Below are 21,871 nucleotides of genomic sequence, written 5' to 3' on the forward strand. Positions count from 1 at the left end.
AAAAAATTTAAAAAAAGTCACGAGAAAGGAAATTTCCTCATTCGGCAATGAACACATAATGGTGCTGGAACTCGGAATGCTAAATTTTCAGTGCTGTAGCCTATGTGTTCCAGAGACATGGTAGATTTTTGGAGACGGGATAGTGGCACTATTTCAGTGTTAACCATCATTTTTGCTCTAAAGAATGTTGCATTTTCTAATAAAATGTGAAGAAATTATGACTGGCTTTAAATATAAAAATAAATGTAATAAGTTAATCAAATATTAAAGGGAAGGGAGGGCTGGGGATTTTGTTAATCTCTTTTGCAAAGGAGAGTCCCACGAGAAGGCTTTACTGAGTTATGACTTATCTGCTAAGTAACTAATCCCCCAAAACACTCAGCTTTATGATATGGTTATATAGTTGTATAATCTTTACTGCAGTCTGGTTTTAGAACATCTTTTATGACCCCTTAAAGTTTATTTGCTTGTTTATAATCAACTGAAATTTTTTATCACCAAGAAAACAAAATGATTAGATTTCTGTTTTTACAAAGATTTGACTTTTTAAAAACATTACATGGGAATGAAATATATATATATATATGTATATATACATGTATATATACATATATACACACACATATATATATACACACACACACTATATATATATACACACACACACCTTTGCATTTGCCATGCTTCATTTGTCATTCTTTAGTGACGTCACATGATTACTTTGTTTCTCCAGTATCTTTTAAAAAAATCATAGTAACATTCCCATCCAGTTACCTTGTTTCTTTTGTCAACTGAACTGACTGCAAATGTGTAAGTTCATGCCCATGACGCTCTAAGTGCCTGCCCTTGCAACTGCTTTCTTTGCAGCACTTTGCAGTCTTGAAGTCAGGTAGGTATATCCTTTTTATATTTCTTTGAAATCGTTTTACCTATTTTAAGAGTTTTTAAAATTCTTTTAAGTTTATGATTGGCCTGTGGTTTTATTTTTATTGCTGTTATTATTATCTGTTTTCAATTTATCCCAACCGCAGTTTTCCCTCCCTCCACTCCTCCCAGCTAGCCCTACCTCCCCTCCTCCCCAAATCCACCCCTCCTCCATTTCCCTTTATAAAGAACAGGCCTCTCAGGAACAGCCACTGAACATGGCATAATAAGATTTACTAAGACTAGGCACAAACCCTCATATCAAGGCTGGCCAAGGGCTGTTACTCAACTCTCTCTTATAATACTAAAAAAAAAAAAAAACCAAAAAAAAAAAAAAACAACCAACCAAACAACAACTGAAAAAAAAATCCACCATGTGTCCTTCCATGTAACCTTGTCTTACCAGCTACTGGAATGGACTAGGGCACAACACAACTAGCTCATCAGTCCTCTTGACAAGTTCTCTTTCCCTTCACACCTAAGAAATAACATCTCTTCAACAAAGACAATCAAATTAGCTTCCCAGCTCTGCCACAGCAGGACTGTGAATATTCACCAGTACCACGTGACACATGACTGGAAATGATATGGTAACATACAAGCTGATCGGCAAAGCATTTAATAGTTTCTGAAACAAAACTCATGTGCTAAGCGCACTCATTTTCCCCACTCTTCATTAGTGCCTAATTAATTTTGTCATTTGCTTTCAAGGATTATATATAACACATAGCATTTGTCACATATTTTAAATCTGAGGATCATGAAGGGAGGTAAGATCCGGAAGCACAAGAAAAATGAGGAAGAAAACAGAGGGGGTCATGGTGGGCGTTGTAGCATAGGTAGGAGCAACGTCCAGTTCACTGCTATGTCATGAGTCACTGTCCTCATAAAAACACCGATGGAGACATTGAACAAGTTCTTTGAAATGGAAAGATACTGCATTATCATCCATCATTCCTGGTGGACCCTACAGGAAGTCCTTGAACCATAACTATAACAAATTACACTCCTTTCAGTGAATGTAGACTCTTACTTTGAAGTGTGTTTCTTTATCTACTTTTTGTATTATAAAATACCTGCTTGAAGACTAGGAGCCAGTACTGTCAAATCGAGTTTTCTGAAACATTTAGCACAGTAGTACAAATATCAGAATGTCTTATTCTTTTCTGATAATGATAAATTTAACAATATTTTCTTAAATAAGCTGAGGCGTATATAGAGATGATGTCCTCTATCAATGACAGGACTATTAAGTCACACAGAATTCTCGTGAAAAGAACAAAAGTAGTATTTCTAATTGCGAATCAAGAGAATACAACTGGGACTCAATTTAAAGATGTTGTTCCAGGGATGTGAATACACAAGCAAAGTTTAAATATTTGAGTCAAATATGGGATGGAGTAGGCTAATTCTAGAAGCATACAGGCTATTTCTAGAACATAATCTATAAAAAACAAAGATGAGGGACATACCACAGAAAATTCAGACTTCCTACCCGTGTTACACAAGGGTGAGAGACCAACAAATGAAAAGTTCCACGTAGAGCAAGAAGGTGGGAGAAATCTGGAAACTTGGTCCAAAGTCTGCGAATAAGAGATGCACAGGCCAGAAGAGTCAACTAGTGAGGATATCTTTCCACTGCAGGTAGCCAGGAGCCTCCTCAGCTGAAGAATTAGGAGACAGAAGGCATGATAGCTGTGGTGTTATTTGAGGCAAACTGAATAGCATAGAAATGCTTAAAAATGTTGTTTACTACTACTGTTATTGTTAAATAGAATTTATAATTTAAGGAAGTTCTGGGTAATAGGAAAATTGAGAGGAAAATAGGGAGAGTCCAAGTATCTCCTCCCTCCATATATGTACAACCAACCTCATTGCCAACATCTCCCAGAAAAACAATACATTTGGTACAAATAGTGAAATGTCTACACACACTATTATCATTCAAGAACCAGAGCTCAACCAACTTTCTTCTTAACATTGTAGTTTAATGGCTTTCAACAAATGTGTAATGACATGCTTCTACCCTGGAGTATTGTAGAGATTTGTTCCCATTGTAAAATTCGTTCCCATTGTGGCAGTGCTATGTCACCCCTCTCATCCTATGACCCCCCTCCCGCCCCACAGATCTTTTCATTATCTAAATGGCTTCAACTTTTCTATAATATCATTTTGTTGGAATCTCAGAGTATTCAATATTTTCAAATTTACTTTTTACACTCATTAACAAGGACTTCAGTTGCCTAAATATTTTTATGGCTCAACAGCACATTTTTATAGTCCTGAAAAAAATCCAGTCATCTATGGAAGGGTATTTTGTTTTCTTCCAAGATTTGGTAACTATAAGTAAAATGCTACAAATCTCTGCATGCAGGTTTTGTACAGCCATACATTTTTACACTTTTTGGGTAGACATCAATGAATACTCTTTGCTGGGCTATAGGTGTGGGAAGAGAATAGTTTTAAGAACTTGTCTGACTTTTGTAAAGTTAGCATCCCATTTTACTTTTGCATCAATGTTGAATAAGCATTGCTGTGGTCCACATCATTGCTAATATTTTGTGGGGTTTGTGTTAGGAATTTTAGCAATCTTTATACATTATTTCTCCCACTCTTAACATGCTTCAGTTGCTTGTAATTCTTTGTTTATGGTTGGGGCCCCATGGGATTTTCTTCTTCTGTGCTAGCATGTCTGTTGGGGTCATCCTTGTTCCTGTCTTGTTTAGGCAGCCATATTGTTAAAACTCAGAGCTGTTGCCCAGTTTTTAATTGGGTTGTTTTTTTTATTTGCTTTTTTTTCCTTAGCCAAGTATATTTTTAATAATATATATGCACTATACATATGAAATTCAAAATATTTCAGGACAGTGAAAAGCTAGCATACATGTTTATATAAGCCAGTTATCAAAATGCTGCAATAGAAAGAGCCAGATTAATAGGCTCTCAAACTATGCGGAATATGCAGTGTTGTTTTATTTACTTTTTACAGTTCTTTATATATTTGAATAATAGTCCTTCATCAGAATTACCCTTTGCAAATATCTTTTCTTGATGTGTGGCTTTTCTCTTTATTCTTATGACATTGTCCTTCTCAGGAGAGAAACTTTTAATTTCCAAAGTCTTTGATGATGGTTTTTCATTATTGGCACATTGAAAAGTAATCAAGTTCTCTGGAGCAACTTCCTTCTGTAATCACGTTATAACTGCTTATTAGCTCGGGAACTGGTTTGCCTGATTAATCTGGATTTTCTACATAGGTAATCATATTATCTACGAACAAAATTAAATTTCTTTCCTCCATAACAAGATCCCTTTAATCCCTCCTGTCCTCGGTTGCATTAGGCAGGATTCCCTTCCCTTTTGAAGAATGATTAGGTTCCTCCTCAGGACACTGTTTAAAAATTTTTACCCTGCTTTTCCGATGACTCCACGGTTTCTGGGAAACGAGATGTAATTCCTCCCAGCACTTCGTCACACGGAAAAAGTCAATCCTTTCCCTCTTCTTTCAGAGGTGTTTGTGTCTGCTTGTCTGTAGTCTGAGTGACAGACGTAGGTGCTGCTCTCAATAGTTTCTGTGCAACATGTGGGGGCACCACACAGATCTCGTGTCCACCGGCCTTTCCGCCTGTACATTAGTATCTGGTACCAATTTAGGAAAGCTTGCAGACATTTCTTCAAATATTCTTTTGGGATTCAGTTTCCACTATGCATATGTTCCACCTTTTTTTTTTCTTGCCCCACAGATTTTTGATATTCTGCTCTTTTTTTTTTTTTTCCTGTTTCCTTTCTTGCTTTCAAAGGTTTTAAATTAATGTTTCATTTATTTAGTGGTGGTGTGGACGTGTGTGTATGAGAGGTCACAGGACAACTTAGATTCTCTCTTTCCATCACAAAGGTCTTGGTGGTCAAACCCAGGCTCTTCATGTTTACCCACAGAGCCATCTCACCTGCCATCTCATTGTTTTTTAATTTGGAAAGCATCTCTTGTGCCATTGTTAAACATAAAACTCTTCTCTTCAACTTTATTCAGTGTTGCAATTATCCCATCAAATATGTATTTTCTTTCTGTTGCAGTATTTATATTTGTGGCGTTAAGAAAAATTCTTCCTTTGAGCTTCTCCCTCTGCTTTCATGGACTATTTGTTTTTACATGCTGTCTGTGATGGTTGGTATTGGTTGTCAGTTTAGAATCACTACTGATTTCATCTCTGTGTCTTTGAAGGTATTCTTTTTAAATTTTAATTTTTATTTATTAATTTTACATCCCTGTTGTAGGCCCCTCCCTCCTTTCCTCCAGGTATCACCCTTCCTCCCTGTTTGCCTTATCCCCACCCCCTACTCCTCAGAAAAGGGGAATGCTACCCTAGGATACCAAATTGCATCAGGACTGAGCGCATCCTCTTCCCATGTGGCCTGGTAGGCTGCCAGGGGAAGTGATCTAAAAGTAGGCAACACAGCCCATGTCAGAGTCGGCTCTCATTCTCCTTACTAGGGAACCTATATGAGGACTGAGGTACCCATCAAGGGGGCCTAGGTTCAGTCCATGTATGGTTCTTTGTTGGTGCTCCAGTCCCCACAGATCCCCTGGAGAACCCTGTTAAGCTGGCTCTGTTGGTCTTCTTGTGGAGATCCTGTCTTCTCTGGTTCCTTCTATCCTTCCCCTGGCTCTTCTACAAGGCTCCCTGCTGTCCACCCAATGATTGCTTAGGGGTCTCTGCATCTGTTTTCATCAGTTGCTGGTTGGAGACACTTAGAGGACAGCTATGCTTAGCTCCCATTTGCAAGCACAGCAGAGTATCATTAATCATGTTAAGGGTTGGCTGTCTCCCCTGGGCTGAGTCTCAGGTTGGGCCAGTCGTCATTGATTGGACATTCCCTCAACCTCTGCTCTATTTTTGTCTCTTCCCATCTTGTAGGTAGGGTAAATTTTGCGTCAAAGTTTTTGTGGATGGATTGGTGTTCTCCTCCTTCCATTGGGAGTTGTGTCTACTTAGATGGCGTCCGCTTCAGTCTTCATGATCCCTGTTACTAGGCGTCTCAGTTAGAGTTACAGTCATATCTTCCCAGGAGCCTTCCCTGTAGTAAGTTTCCAACTTGTCACAGAGAAGACCCTGCCCGAGGTTTCTCTTCTCTCTGCAAGCCCTCTGTCTTCCTACCTTCGCTCTCCTCAGGTCTGATATTGACTCTCTTTTCTCTTAGTGCTTATTCTCCTACCCCATTCCCTCTCATCAACCATGTTTGCTGTATATTTCTTCTTCTGAGTGGGAGTTAAGCATTCTTGGGTCTTCCTTGTTACTTATCTCCTTTGGGTCTGTGAGGTGTAGTACAGCTATTATGTACTAAGTGGCTAAAATACACTTATAAGTGAGTACATACCATGTGTCTTTCTGGGTCTGGGTTATCCCAATCAGGATAATCCTTTGTAGTTCCATCCATTTGTCTGCAAATTTCATTATTTCCTTGTTTTTAATAGCTGAATAGTATTCCATTCTGTAAATGTACCACAATTTCTGAATCCATTTTTCATTTGACAGACATCTAGGTTGTTTCTAAAATCTTGCTATTATGAATAAAGCTGGTATGAACATAGTTGAGCAAGTGTCCTTGCTGCATGGTAGAGCATCTTTTGGATATCTAGATTAAATGTGGTTCCCATCAAGATACCAACACAATTCTTTATAGACCTTGAAAGAACCATTTGCAACCTCATATGGAAAAAAAAAAAACCAGAATAGCTAAAATAATCCTGTACAATAAAAGATCTTCTGGAGGTATCTCCATCCCTGATTTCAAGCTGTACTACAGAGCAAAATTAATAAAACCTGCATGGTATGGCATAGAAACAGACTTGTTGATCAATGGACTCAAATTGAAGGCCCAGAAATAAATCCATCCATATACAGACACTTGATTTTTGACAAAAAAAATCATACAATCAGCCAAAACCATACAATGGAAAAAAGACAGCATCTTCAACAAATGGTGCTAGTCTAACTGGATGTCTACATATAGAAAATTGCAAATATATCCATATTTACCCTGCACAAAATTGAAGTCCAAGTGGATCAAAGACCTCAACATAAAACCGGACACACTAACTCCGTTAGAAGAAAGAAGTGTGGAAGAGCCTTGAGCTCATTGGCACAGGAGACAACTTCCTGAACAGAACACCAACAGCCCGGGCTCTAAGATCAACAATTAATAAATGGGATCTCTTGAAATTGAAAAGCTTATGAAAGGCAAGAAGACACTGCTGTTAGAACAAAACAGTAGCTTACAGATTGGGAAAAGATCTTCACCAACCCTATTTCTGACAAAGGGCTAATATCCAAAATATATAAAGAACTCAAGAAATTTAAACACCAACAAACAAAATAATCCAATAAAAAATGGGGTACAGAGTAAAACAGAGAATTCTCAACAGCAGAATCACTAACGGCCAAGAAGCACTTAAAGAAATGTTCAGTATCAGTAGCTTCTTGGGCACAGAGGCAGAGACAGATGCCAGTGTCTCTGGGGCAGGGATGAGACACACAAGCTCAGAGCCACAGCAGCCTGTTATCTTGTATAAAACATTGTGGGACTTTCCGGTCTTGTTCTGCAAGCTTTCCATGATCCCTGTGTGGAGAGGCTACTGATGATGGCTGGTACTGATGACTGCTACACATAGGCCAGGGACTGCACTGCCACCGGGGCAACTTTGTCAAGGCCACTTTTCATGCCTTCTCCAACACCTACAGCTACCTGATCCCCAGCCTCTGGAAAGAGACTGTGTTCACCTTGTCAGGAATCAACTGAGCATCGTGTGAAAACTCTGTATTCTGTTCAGAGGATACAGGCTCCAGCTGTGGCTGCTACAGAGGGGATTTATATCAGAAAAATAAAGTGAATTAAATCTGGTAAAAAAAAACAAAAACTAAACCAAGAATCTTTATTTATAGATAAAATGATATATATGATCATTAAAAGGATATGAAAAATTTCCAAAAATATCTATGACCTTTGAAAGATAAACTCATGAAAAGACATTTCTGTAATCTCTGTAAACCTTACTTAAGCCTCACAGAAGAGAGAGTTCTAACTAGCATTAATCACCATTCTTATCCTCCTGGAATATTTCATTTCCTATAAGTCCTTACATCAAACAACTGGAGAGATGGTAAGGATGGGACTGCTAACCTAGATTTCTAACCGAAAAATCAGGCGCACAAAGCAGGAACTCTCATTAGCACATCACTGGCGCTGCTCTGGGAATATTTATGCCAGTAGGCTCTTAACCTCTCCCTGGGGGGTGCAGCCTTGCCAGGCCACAGAGGAAGGTGCTGCAGCCAGCCCTGATGAGACCTGATAGGCTAGGGTCAGATAGAAGGGGAGGAGGTCCTCCTCTATCAGGGAACTTGGGAAAGAGCATAGGGGGAGAAGAGGGAGGGTGGGTGGAACTGAGAGGAGACAAGTGAGGGGGCTGCAGTGGGGATACAAAGTGAATAAAGTATAATAAATATATATATATATATACAATTAAATACAAATTTTAGTAAATAAACTGTAATTAATATTTTTTTAAAAAAATCATTAAAAAATTTTTAAAAGGAGAATAACAACTCCTCTCTTCACCTGGCTTCCCAGAACTTCATAGAGGCTGGATATGCATGTCTCTGTAGACAGATGTGAAATAGCCCTAGCAATTCTGAGCTTAATCTAGTTACTTTACCTGGGAAGAAACATCATTGTTATTGTACAGTGAGGCTGTGTATGCTTAGGCAAAAAAAGGCAAGAGAGGAATTTAAGCCTTGAGTTAAGTAGCTATCTGACTACAGTACCAGTCTTTGCGGTTCCTCAGAATCTTATGCGACATATAGTGACAGAAGATTCTGTTATGTACATACGTGTGCTATACATATATTATATACATATACTACAAAATACACATAAGTAGATACTTTGTATATATGCAATATGGTTCACATATGTAATATACATATATCCATGTATATATACTCATACATGCATATATATTAAAATATACATATATAATGTGTTATATGTACGTATAGTATATTTAGTATTCTTATTTTAATGTATTTATTTATTTATATTTCACATAAGAACAAAAGAAAATTATGGTCTTGTTCAACTATTCTAACTGGTAGTTTGCTTTCTTAAAAAAACACTTAGTGTGTGTAGCTCTGTGTGTGTGTGTGTGTATGTATGTGTGTTTGTGTGTGTACATGTGTGAGTGTGTGCACATGTGTGTACATATGTACTCGAGCATGCTTGCACACAGGTGCTCTCATTTCTATTTACTTGGAGGCCAGAGGAAGATATTGGGGGCCTTTTTCTATCCCTCCCAGCTTATTCCCTGGCTTCAGGGTCTCTCACTGAAACTGGAGCTGGACTGGCTCCTCAGGTCTCCCAAATGCCACCATTTTTCTCCTCAGAGTATTGGGGTAGAGATATGCATGTGAACACGCCTGACTCTTTATCCTGTTTTCGGGGCTTGAAGCTCAGGTCCCCAGGCTTCGGAGCATGCACTCTTACCTGCTAGGCCATTTCCCCAGTGTCGCAATTGGTAGATGCCTAACTTTCATTTCAACCATCAGCATGAGGGGCTGAACGATGACTTCAGTTTACTTCTTTAATATTTATGTTCTTATCCCGAACAGAAAACTTTTATTAGGAGTACTAGAACATTTTAACTTATTTAGATAAAAAACTATGTTAAAGAGGTCATTTTGTCTTTATAAACTAGAATATTAAAGTGATTAATTATGTTGCATTTGTTAAAAAAATTCCATTTTCAAAACAACAGCCAGATATTCTTATGCATCAAGCAGAGAAGAATTTGACATGCTCCTGTCAGGAAGTGTGCCTAATCGAAATTGTACACATTTGAGGATGAGAAAAGCAAAACACAGAGTCAAACACCTCTGTTTATGAGCACGTAAGTATGTCAGAGTGCCTGTTCCCTCTGGTGGTCAATTTCCCACTTACATACATAGCAATTTGTTTTCCTAGTGAAATCATGCTTTAACTTTCAGAAGATAATACCCCATGCAAAACCCATTCCAGTTAAAGAGGATTTTTAGGTTAATTAAATCAAGGCTCTAGGAAATATGAAAAGATGATCAAGGGCTTATTCACCAAGCACAGTTTCTAAAGTTAAGTTGTGTGAAGGGACACGTGCATGGAGTGCCATATAGTTATTCTCTCTTAAGTGATTAAGAACACACCCCCTCCCCGTCTCTCTTCCTCTTTCCCTCTCTCCCTCATTTTTTTTTTTTTCTGAGACAGGGTCTATGTAGACCTGACTGACATGGAACTCCTTTTGTAGATCAGGATAGCCTCAAACTCACAGAGATCTGCCTGCCTCTGGCTTCTCAAGTATTGGTGTGTGTAACCATGCCTTGTTGAAAGCACATTTCTTTTTTTATTTTTAGTTTTATTTTATTTTATTAATTATACTTTATTCACTTTGTATCCCCCCATAATCCCCTCCCTCCTCCTCTCCCAGTCACACTCTCCCTCTCCCTTCTTCATGCATGCCCCTCCCCAAGTCCACTGATAGGGGAGGTTCTCCTCTCCTTTCTGATCTTGGTCTATCAGTTCTCATCAAAAGTGGCTGCATTGTCCTCTACTGTAAGGCTGTTCCTCCCTCAGGGGGAGGTGATCAAAGAGCAGGCCAATCAGATTATGTCAGAGGCAGTCCCTCTTCCCATTACTATGTAACCCACTTGGATACTGAACTGCCATGGGCTACATCTGTGCAGGGGTTCTAGGCCATCTCCATGCCTGGTACTTGGTTAGAGTATGAGTCTCTGGGAAGACCCCTGTGTTCAAATTTTCTGGTTCAGTTGCTTTCCTTGTGGGGTTCCTGCAGACTGTCAAAGCAGATGCTGAGCCTGATGGCCAACTGTCGGGCAGAGTGAATGGGATTTTATATAAGAAGTGGGAAATAGTAAGAGCTGGAGAGGACAGGAACTCCACAAGGAGAGCAACAGAACAAGATAATTTGAACACAGGGAACTTCCCAGAGACTCATACTCCAACCAAGGACTATTCATGGAGATAACCTAGAACCCCTGCACAGATGTAGCCCATGGCAGGATCTAGATCCAGCTATACCATTCCTAGGCATATACCCAAAGAGGCTCAAGTACACAATGAGGACATTTGCTCAACCATGTTTGTAGCAGCTTTATTTGTAATAGCCAGAAGCTGGAAACAGCCCAGATGCCCCTCAACTGAAGAATGGATGCAGAAATTGTGGTACATCTACACAATGGAGTATTACTCTGCAATGAAAAATAAGGAAATCATGAAATTTGCATGTAAATGGTGGGACCTGAAAGGATCATCCTGAGTGAGCTGTCCCAGAAGCAGAAAGACACACACGATATATACTCACTCATATAGACATGTAATATAAGATAAACCTACTAAAACCTGTACATCTAAAGAAACTAATCAAGAGAGATGACCCTGACTAAAATGCTCAATCCCCATCCTGAAAGGCAAAGAGGAAGGACATCAGAAGAAGAAGAAAACAGGAAACAAGCCAGAAACCTGCCACAGAGGGACTCTGAAAGGCTCTGTCCTGCAGATTATCAAAGCAGATGCTGAGACTTACTGTTGGGCAATGTGCATGGAATCTTATGTGAGAAGAAGGAAATAGTAATATCTGGAGAAAGCACATTTCTTAAGGTTTAAAATAATTTGTGTCAGAGGAAACATTATTCTGAAAAGCAGACACCAATTTTTCCTAGCTTTTTATTTAGTACTAGGGGCTGAAGGCCCTATCCCTGGGCGTGAGTTAGTTCTCACACCTGAATTCTATTCATGTAATTCTGGGAACAAAGCCCTGAGTTATTGGCTGAGTTTATTCACCAGCCGAGTTTAATCAGACACAAGTTATGAGAAGGAGTGCCTCTACAGCAATTCATTATAAGATGAAAACAGGGCATCAAGTTCGACCAAAACACGAGGAAGGCATGACAAAAAGCCTTGCCCACCACCAGCCAAATGCTGTAAATCCTCACCACTGCCCCGGGGGCAGTACAGAGTCGGTGCCCGGCTGATTTATGGGACACAGGTGTGGCCCTCCCTTGTCAATGGAATATAGCTCTGAAAGTCATTTTAGCTCTGAAGCTTACATCAGCACAGGGCAGAAGACTCACTGGCAAAAAAAAAAAAAAAAAGGACTAAAATACAGTCTAAAACACAAATCATAAAACAAACAATCCTGCAAACTGATTGGATCACAAACCACTCTGGCTCCAGGGAGACTCTGAGAGATTCAGGCTGAAAACTGCCCTCACTATCAAACTTCGAAGTCTGTATGAATGCCATGGTTCTAAGGATTAGCAGGAGACACAGCCTCCAAGACACCGGGCCTGTAAAGACATGGGCAAGTACATATAAACTATGTTTTGTGCCTTTTACTTTAAGGAAGTCATCAATACTTCTGATTGTCCTTTCTTTGTACAAGTTTTCTTCCTGGGTGGGATTGTTTGTATCCCCAAAGTTTATGCAGGCTGAATTAAATGTAAGTTTGAGTTTGTAGTGCTTCTTGAATCTTAGGCCACGCAGTTCTAGAGAATTCTTTGCCATTACCTTTTCGAGTGTTGCACTTGTCCCAGTTTCTCGAGTCTTTGGGTGAATGTCTTTATATCCATTCTTCCTCTCCTCTCTGTGTTAGGTCACTCCCTCAGGATGATCTCTCGGTGTGTGCATCCTCATCATGTCTCAAGCCTTTCATTTCTGCAGGCTGCATCTTATGCTTGCAAGTTCAACCCTTGTTTCTGCTTACCCTTCCAGATAACTCTATTTTGCAAACTTTCAAGACAGGTGCATTTTATATTTGCTATCTGACAGCCATGTCTTCAGGTTCCGCTGGTCTCATTCTGCGCACATTGGTTCCCCTGGTTCTCAGGCTTGCCTCTTTTTTTTTTTTCTTTTTATTTGTTATTGTTTTGTTTTGTATTTTGACAGAGGATCTTGCTACATAGCCGAGGGAGATCTCAAGCTTGATTTTTTTTGCATCAGCCTCTCAAGTGGCTGTGGCTACACATCTATGCTACTACTCTGCGATTCGCAAGAGTTGAGAAGAGGTGGCTTTCATGACTTAAAGTTTTGATATTTTCAAAGTTCTGACAGAAGGTGGTGGCACATCCACTGCTCTTTTCTCCTCGTGGGTGGCAGCTTGCTGTGGAAATGCTGTTACCTGCCCTGGGTTTCAGCAGCTCCACACCTCGAATGGTCAGATTCATCAAGTCTAATGACACCTGCACAGCCACAGCTGGCTATGGCTGTCTCTTAATGGTCTGGGCTTGGATTTTAACTTAGACTATGGATTCTTGAGTTTTCCTTACAAGTTTGGGTCACTGGTGGAACCAAGAACATGTTTTAAAATATTTTGCCTAATGTTTTTGCTTTCAGATGAAAAAAAAAAGGGGGGGTTAATAAACTAAGTCTGGCATGGTGCAAGACAGGAATTGGGTTTAAGACTGAAGAGTGATATTGAAATCACATCATCTTTAACACTGTCATTGAGAGCCCTTTAAAACTCTTTGCCTTTGACTAAATGGACACTGTCGGGTCATCCTCTGTGAATTTTAAAGTCCTTGAGGAGGTGACATCAGGAAAGAATAAGTACCGAACATTTCAATAAACAATGTATGCTCATATAAAAATGTCCTATATAACAGAGTACTATGTACAGCGAACATACACAATAAAATTGTACAGTGAATAATAGTAAAATAACAGCCACGTCAATAATTATGATGAAGCTGAGGAGATAGCTCAGCACTTAAGTGCTTGTTACACAAGCCTGAGGACCTTGGGGCTTGGAAGCCTAGAACGCATGTAAATGCTGGATGGGAGTGGCTGCCTCTATAACCTTTGAGTTCCTGGAAAAGTGGATCTCCAGAGAAAGCTAGCCTGGTTAGCCAGACTAGTCACATCTGTGAGTTCTGGGTTTGATTAAGGGACCGTGCCTATGGCCTCACACAATGGTAGTGCGTCCGACTCCAAGAGGCACTGTCTCATTTAATAGGATATAATATGTAAGGATGGGTCCCAACATAAACCTTAGGCCTCTGCACATACAGCCATACTACATATTCTAAGATACATATGTGCTCCATACATGCAAACATGCACACACACACACACACACACACACACACACACACACACTGGAAAAAGACAAGATAAAACAACAACAACAACAAAAAATGAAGTAGTAATAATTTGTTGGGGAAAACTGCCAGAGAGAAAAAGCAGGAGCAGATAGGGAGCAGTCACACAATGTTCAGTGATATTGGAGAAAAGATAGAACAAAGAGAGGTTTGGAAAGAAGTGCTCATTGTTTCATCTCTTCTAGAATATCCCTTCTAGGTCAACTGGATTCCCTAATGCTATAAAAGGAATTGCACTGGGTAGAAAATGGTTGTCATGTTCAGTCATTGGCTGGAACCATCCTGAGGACAACATGGCCTTAGCCTCTATGGTACAGCAACTCCTTAGTGGTAGGGAAGCTGGATACTGTTAGCTTAATGCATCCCTCATAAGAAAGTTCTCTCAGTGAGTTGCACCTGACAAGGGTACAGTAAGGTCCTGCTCTCCTAAAGAGCTTGCATAGGGCTTCTTTGTAGCTTTTTATTGGAACACTTCAGGTTTCCCCTACAAATGCCTTAGGCTTAGGATGCACTGAATGAGCCCCCTTTTTCTCTGGGTAACCTTACTCCTGAGTGTTCACTTGTATTCTACTATTTCATACAGAAAAACAATTCTAAGAAGTATATAAATCCTTCTGAATGTAACCAGTATTCTTACTAGAAAAAGGAACAAGTTCAATATGTCCTGTTTCTCCTTCAGCACTGTAAAAGCTTAGCATACTAATGGGTCTCTTACTTACTTTTCATTTCCTCTTACCTTCTTATTATAAACTGCGCAAATATTGATTCTCAGCGTCATCGATTGCTTTTCCTTGCTCATGCTTCTTTGATTCTCAAGTCCGTGTGACCCTCTTCTAAAAGGTATTAAATGGGCTTCTGTTTTTGTCTTGGAATTTAAGCTAGCTCCCAAATTGCTATGTTTGATCAATCAGCCATCCCCGGTAGCTTTTTAGGAAGTATAAGAAAAGGGAAAGGAATCAGTTTGATGACAGGCAAGCTCCTTCTTAGCTGTTTGAGGTCAAGGAAGAAGAAAGGAGCTGAGGCAGTAACAGCAAAGAAAAGGAATGGCATCTCACGAGCAGTCAGGGCAGTTTCCCCTTGGAGCTCTTTCAGAATGGGTGTTGAGCAAGGCCAGTTCTCAGGTCACCAGTATGGATTTTATGAAAAAGAGTAGGAAGTAATTATTCTTGCCTTGCTGGTAGAGCCCTCCACAGAGGGCTGGCATGTTGATCTCGGTATGAAACCGAGTTTGACTTTATCTGGATTAGACAGTACCAACACCATCCTATTTCCATCCTATTCCCAGTATTCCTCTAACACCTCCCCTACTCTGTTCATGCCACTAAGGAAACTATCTTTATACATTAGTTACATCCATGTGACTATCATCCATCTATGGGAACCCGGGGAAAGAAGTTCAAGGTCTCCCCTGTGCTTTAGGACATGAAAAGTGCCTAGTGCCATAAAGTACGTAATATAACAAGGTTATAAATATTGACTCTTCTCATCAAGTGTTACATACATACAGCTGATCACACTTATCCATTGAGTCATTTTTGGGTACCAAATCTATCATCTATCAGCCTCCATTCATGAAAACATCAAGCCCAACTTCAGAATGTTCTATAGCCATTAGGCACTTTGAATAATTTTTATTTAAATTAGTTCAGAAGTCTAAATTCTATTTTAATGACAGTTATTTAAAATTCTCCTTCAGAGTCTTACTTTCAAATGCCAAACCAATTAAATAAGACATTTTAAATAAGTGCTTGCATTCATTACTGAATAATTGCATTTAATCTATAACTATTTGCAAAGTGCTTTTCCTAATTACTGGCCATGAAGCAGCTGTGTTATAATCTAAAACATTGTTTTTTCTTTCTTTTTTTTGTTACTAGTCTTAATGTAGTAATGTCTCATACTGATCATGCTAAATTTTAAAAAATAAAGTATTTCCCCTAGTTTTAAAGGCTTTTAAGATCAGAACTTATAGAAAACATTACTTTGGGGAAGAAAAAGACCTTAATTACATTAACATGATTGTTTTCTATTTTAGATTACATAATTATTATTTTTATACATTTTTATTTTCAACTGCTAGAATTTTTCAAGTATCAAGAAATAGGTTAAAAAAAATTGGGACAGTCCATTGTAGACTCATATTTCAAGCTTTTAAAAGGAGGTTGTTAAAAACAAATTTGATCATTGTGAATCGTCAACGTATTAACTAACTTCCTTCTATTTGAAAAGTATCCCATCCACCTACTTTCTATAACTTTGTTCAGGTTACATAAAGCTTTGCACTTAGAAAAAAAAAAAAGAAATAGGTTAATGTTTACTAAATTAGTTTGTCTCTTCTTTAAGCTTCTCAAAATTTGAATAAAAAGAAAAATTCTTTTCATGTGGAAATGAATTTGAGGATAGCGTCTAAATACACATATTAAAGGAAAGAATAAATATTTTGTAGAGAATACCCCGTTCCATTTTCCCCATTTCTTCTCATCTGGATATGATGGAAAATTCCATGCAAAAAAAACTTAAATAGATTTCATAATGTCTTTATCATATTGCTTCATTACCTTAAAATTTAATGTGAGACTTGTTTTTGTTCTCTTTTTTTCTTTTTGTTTGAAATTAGAGAGGAATTTTGACACTAGGGCTTAAACTGTTTAACCTTTATATTGGCAGGTATAGAAAAAGGGATAATACCAAGTAGACAGGAATAGAAGGGAACTCTCATGAGGTAATGGTGGAGTGCTGACTGAAAGAGCAGTTTTCATAGGTTCCATAATGAAATGAGGAGTGCAGTTAAAACTCCTCATTTATTATTAATTAATAACTAATATAGTAATAAAAGTTAAATAACAAGAACTAATAATGAATTAGCCTATTAGTCATTCTCATAAATCCCTTTTATAATACATATTTATAGCATACAATAATTCATGTATTATAACAATAAGACAACACAGTAACATGTATTCATTCTATAACTTTCGTTACTCTAGAGAACCCTGATTGATCCGTCCCTGTGTATGGAGGTCACCTGTTGTCCTGCCCCAGTTTGCTCAGCTGGCTGTGATTCTTGACATGACAGACTTGTCTGCTCACTGTTCTTTCCCTTCCTTTGGCTGTGATGTACAGGTCATACACTCGAGGCTTATGTTTCCATGGGCTTGACGCTTCCTCAATGTGTCCACATCCTGGGTTCACACAGAATACTCTTATCTCGATTTGTTCCTGCAGTTGGCTGCCGGGAAGTGGACATGGCTAAGAACCTTTTTTTTTTTAAAGGTTTATTTATTCATTATTTATACATTATTCTACCTGTTTGTGTGCCTGCATGCTGGAAGAGGGCACAGGATCTCATTATAGGTGACTGTGAGCCATTGCTGGGAATTGAACTCAGGACCTTTGGAAGAACAGCTAGTGTCCTTAACCTCTGAGCCATCTCTGCAGTCTTAAGTCAGTGCTTTTAATAATTTCTAAAAATATTTTTCAAATATCAGCTTTTACATATGCCTATGAACTTCACTTCTAATATCTTCCAGAAAAGTTCTGTTATTCAAACATTAACAGAATGATGTCTAATATATTTGGACAAGTTGAAGTGTTTAAGACCATGTCAAAGGGCAACTCTCCTCTAGGAGAAGAAAATGGCATCTCTCCCAGAGGAAGAAGAGCTGCTGAGAACATGGTCATGCTTGTTATTGATTTTCAACTTGACCGGATCTGAAGACAAAGCTTTAGGAACATCTATGAGAGACCTCCTAGATTAGGTTAATTGAGACCCTCTCCCAGTGTGGGTTACTGGGATTCTAGGTTGCATTAAAAAGGAAAAAAAACTAGCTGAGCCTGAGCACTCATCCTTGTTAGCTTACTGAAGGAGAAAACAACTGGTCCAGCTGCCCGAGCTCCAACCACCGTGGTAGACCAAAATGAATTCTTTTCTGAAACTGATTTCGTCAGGTAGTTCATCACAGCAGTTAGAAAAGTAACTATGACGGAGAAGTGGGACATTTGCTGTGCTTAACTTGATCATGTGTTTCTTGGACCTTCGGACCTGGTTTGTGGGAAGATTGTGGCTGAGTTTGGAAATTTCTCATGGAAACTTAGAAAATAAGAGTAATGAGACAAATGCAAACAGTGGGGTCAGGGGTTGGCTTACAAGGTTTTAGGGGGGACTAGGGGTTCTGCCAGGAGCTTGGCCTAGAGATATTTCAGAGCTGCATCCAACATAAGAAATCTACGTCCACACCACAGTTTAATTTTGATAGTAACATTTTGTGGCTTTTAAGAGGCAGAATGGCAAACAGCCATTGAATTTCACTAATCAACGTGCACTTTAAAGGACTCGCCTTAGAACTAGTACAAGAATTCTGAATCTCTTCTTAGTACTAAACTGTTGTAAACCTGATATCCAGTGTTTTCATGAACTAACATTTATTATTTCATCCACTATGGATAAAACAGAATAAAAATTTCAATAGCAATATTTATCTGATTTTCGATATTATTCTAATGAAAGTGTATAATTTAGCATAAAGTTTGCTCAGTAGGCTTAAAATGTTGTCAATCTTTTCTAATCCTTTAATAGCAATGTCAATTGGGATTATTTTTTCAAAGTTACTCATAAACCATTTGTTAGTCCATCTGTCATCAAAACTAGCTGTGTTTGCTCAAGTGGGCGGCCCTTGTGTCACCCTATAAATCAAATGAAATGTGTGGTTGTCTGTGGGTAACACTCCACTTTTATATATCAAAACAGATATCATTATTAAGTCCTTTGAAGTAGCAACAACTTTAGAATTGCTTGTGAATTCATGTATAGTTATTATGTGAGCACTATCTATCTACCAAGGGGCAAAACTGTGTGGGTGACAAAGAGAGACGGCCTCTAATGCTAAAATGACTGCAAAACTACAGAGTTACAGCATCTTGAAATAATCACAGGTTTGCCTCTTTCCTCCCTAGACTATCAGTATCTGAAAGCCAAGGACCATTCCTTAAGACATAAATCAACATGCTGTAGCATAGTGCCTAGAACATGGTAAACACTGAGTAGTTCTGTGGGATAAAGGACTTAAACTCTTGGTCAATAACAAGCCTTGTCACGCTTAATTCACAGATGGGGAGAGGCGCCATGGAATGGTGGATATAAGCATGGTGGTTCTTGAATACTAATGAGGACTGTTGGGATTTGGAACCAGTACTTAGGGAAGAATCGATGTTCCAGGTGGGAGGCTACCCTCACCCCAATCAACAATGAACAAAAGTAGAAAAACAGGAGTAGAAAGTTATCTGAAATAAAATGGGGTGATCTGCATGAGGTGTTTGGATGACAAGAAAGGGACTAGCTGATAGTTTAGAAGTAATGAAGACTTAAGTGAAAGACTAGAGCATCTATGTCCCTGATGTTAAGACAAGAAAATGGAAACAATGTATAACACAGAATAGGGAGATGTTACAATGGAGAGGAAGACATCAATCAGTCATTCAAGCAGTCATTTCAAGTGGGTGCTCAATATTGCATAGTTTAAGTAAATTTGTCAGAATTTACATAGTTGAAAGGTTTAAGGAGGGAACTTAAGCCATAAAATTTAGTTTAGAGAAGATTAAGTATTAAATTTATATAGACACAAAATGAATCAGGATACTAAAGAATCAATTTAAGGATAAAAATTACATGAATGGACAGTTAGTTTGATAGCTGAAAATTACTGAACCTAGGGACAGATTGTCTGCTCAGGTTATAATGAGAAGATTTAAAAGATAGAGACTTCAAAACCTGCAAACTCTTCTAGGGAAGGAAGGATGCCAGCACTGACAGAAGTTCTTTGATTACAGGAACCGTGTGTCCTCGTACTGTTTGGTGTTCTACAACCCAAGCACGGCTCTATGCAGAGTACGTAACGCAGCTATTTGCTGAGCAGGTGAGAAAATGAACACATGACTGTAGTTCTTATACCTTAGCACATTACCTGCCGCTATAACCGAATACCACAGACTTGGCAGCTCGTAAATATATTCAATTTGTAACTGTGGAAAATATATTCAAATTGTGATTTGGGAATGGAGGGACTGTGTGTTGTTGAGGGCCTTCTTTTTAGTAGGGAATCTGTTAGAGCCTGGAGGCGGTACAGTATGAGGTACGCGATGCACCTATAAGGCACAGAGGCAAACCGGCTACTAACACCTTCAGTACCTTTGAGATAACCCGGCAGCCCACTAATTCACTAATTCATTGGTGGATCACTCCATCACCATGAGAAGATCACTTGACCCTTGAAAATTCCACTCAGTCCACTCTCTTAGTAACCCACAATTTAAAGCCCAACGTGAGCTTTCATGAGACGAGTCAAACTATAGCAGCTACTATGCACAAAGCCAAGTAGTCTACATTGGAATGGGAGCAATGTGCCTGTGATTGTATTTATCTATATGGGTATATTATTTAATGATGTAGCCATCCAATATGTCTCTGCGCACGGGTGACTGACTACATAATGAAGGAGGCAGATATATGTATATTAATACTGTGTAATATTTTTATATTTTGCATACTTGAGGCATGAAATAAATGAGAAGTGAGGGATGTGAAAGAGGAGGATGCGCTTGGGAAAGTCTCCAGTGCATCCTGGCTGAGAAGGGGAGACAGGATTGGAGACATATGACTGTGTACAATTCTAATTGAAAGCATAGCAAGACAGCATTCACGGCTGAGCAAGGTACTTGGCATGGCCAAGGAAGAGGAAGTGCAGTTTCTGATTACAGTAGGACCAGATGTCCACAGAACACAGCAAGACACCACAGCAGAACTTTGAGTGTGATTCTAGGGTCAACACATTTTAGACTTTAAATGTCACTCCAGTGAATGTGAGCTTTATTTTCTGTGAAATAGTGGCCTAGAGAAGAGAAGGGTGGAGGGAGTGAGTACCTGCCTTCAGCACAGTGCCTGGCTCCTTTTTCTCCATCCTTGTGTGAAGGAGTGCTTTTACTACCACTCACGCAAAACATGAACTCAGACCTTATTCAGTTAGTTTTCCTGATTCTGGTTCTAACTACATATCGAGCAGAAAAAAGTGAAAGTGGTGTGAGGGTGGGGTCAACATAAAGGTTCATTAAGTTAAAACTATACACTGGGTAGGTTGAGCAAGAAAAGGTTAGAAAGGTCTTAAGAAAGCAGACCAGAGGCAGTGCCTGGAAGATGAGCTCACTGGCAGTTTCCCCAATTTTCTTTACATTCTTCTTTATATATTTCAAATGGAAAATGCAATGTGTTAATACTTTAATAAATAGTATTTAATGGTGAAATAATGAATGACTACCTTCCAACTTCTACTTCCTCTACATTTAATATTAATAGGCTGGCATATCTGAATTTCTATACCTGGGCTTTCTATTCGTGTAACTGTGGGAAACCATAGGCTTATGTTTGTGTGAGTTATCAGTTACTATTCTTTTTTAAAATTTTATTTATTTATTTTTTATTAATTACAGTTTATTCACTTTGTAGCTCTCTCCCTGGTCTCTTCCCAATCTCACCTTCCCTCCCTCATCTTCTCCCATGTCCCTCCCCTAGTCCACTGATAGGAGAGGTCCTCCTCCCCTTCCCTCTGACTCCAGTCTATCAGGTCTTATCAGGACTGGCTGCATTGTCTCCTCTGTGGCCGGGTAAGGCTGTTCCCCATCAAGGGGAGGTGATCAAAGAGCCAGCCACTGAGTTCATGTCAGAGACAGCTCCTGTTCCCATTACTAGGGAGCCCACT

Source organism: Psammomys obesus, unplaced genomic scaffold, assembly GCF_907164565.1.
Source record: "Psammomys obesus unplaced genomic scaffold, mPsaObe1.curated_primary_1811, whole genome shotgun sequence".
Taxonomy (NCBI): domain Eukaryota; kingdom Metazoa; phylum Chordata; class Mammalia; order Rodentia; family Muridae; genus Psammomys; species Psammomys obesus.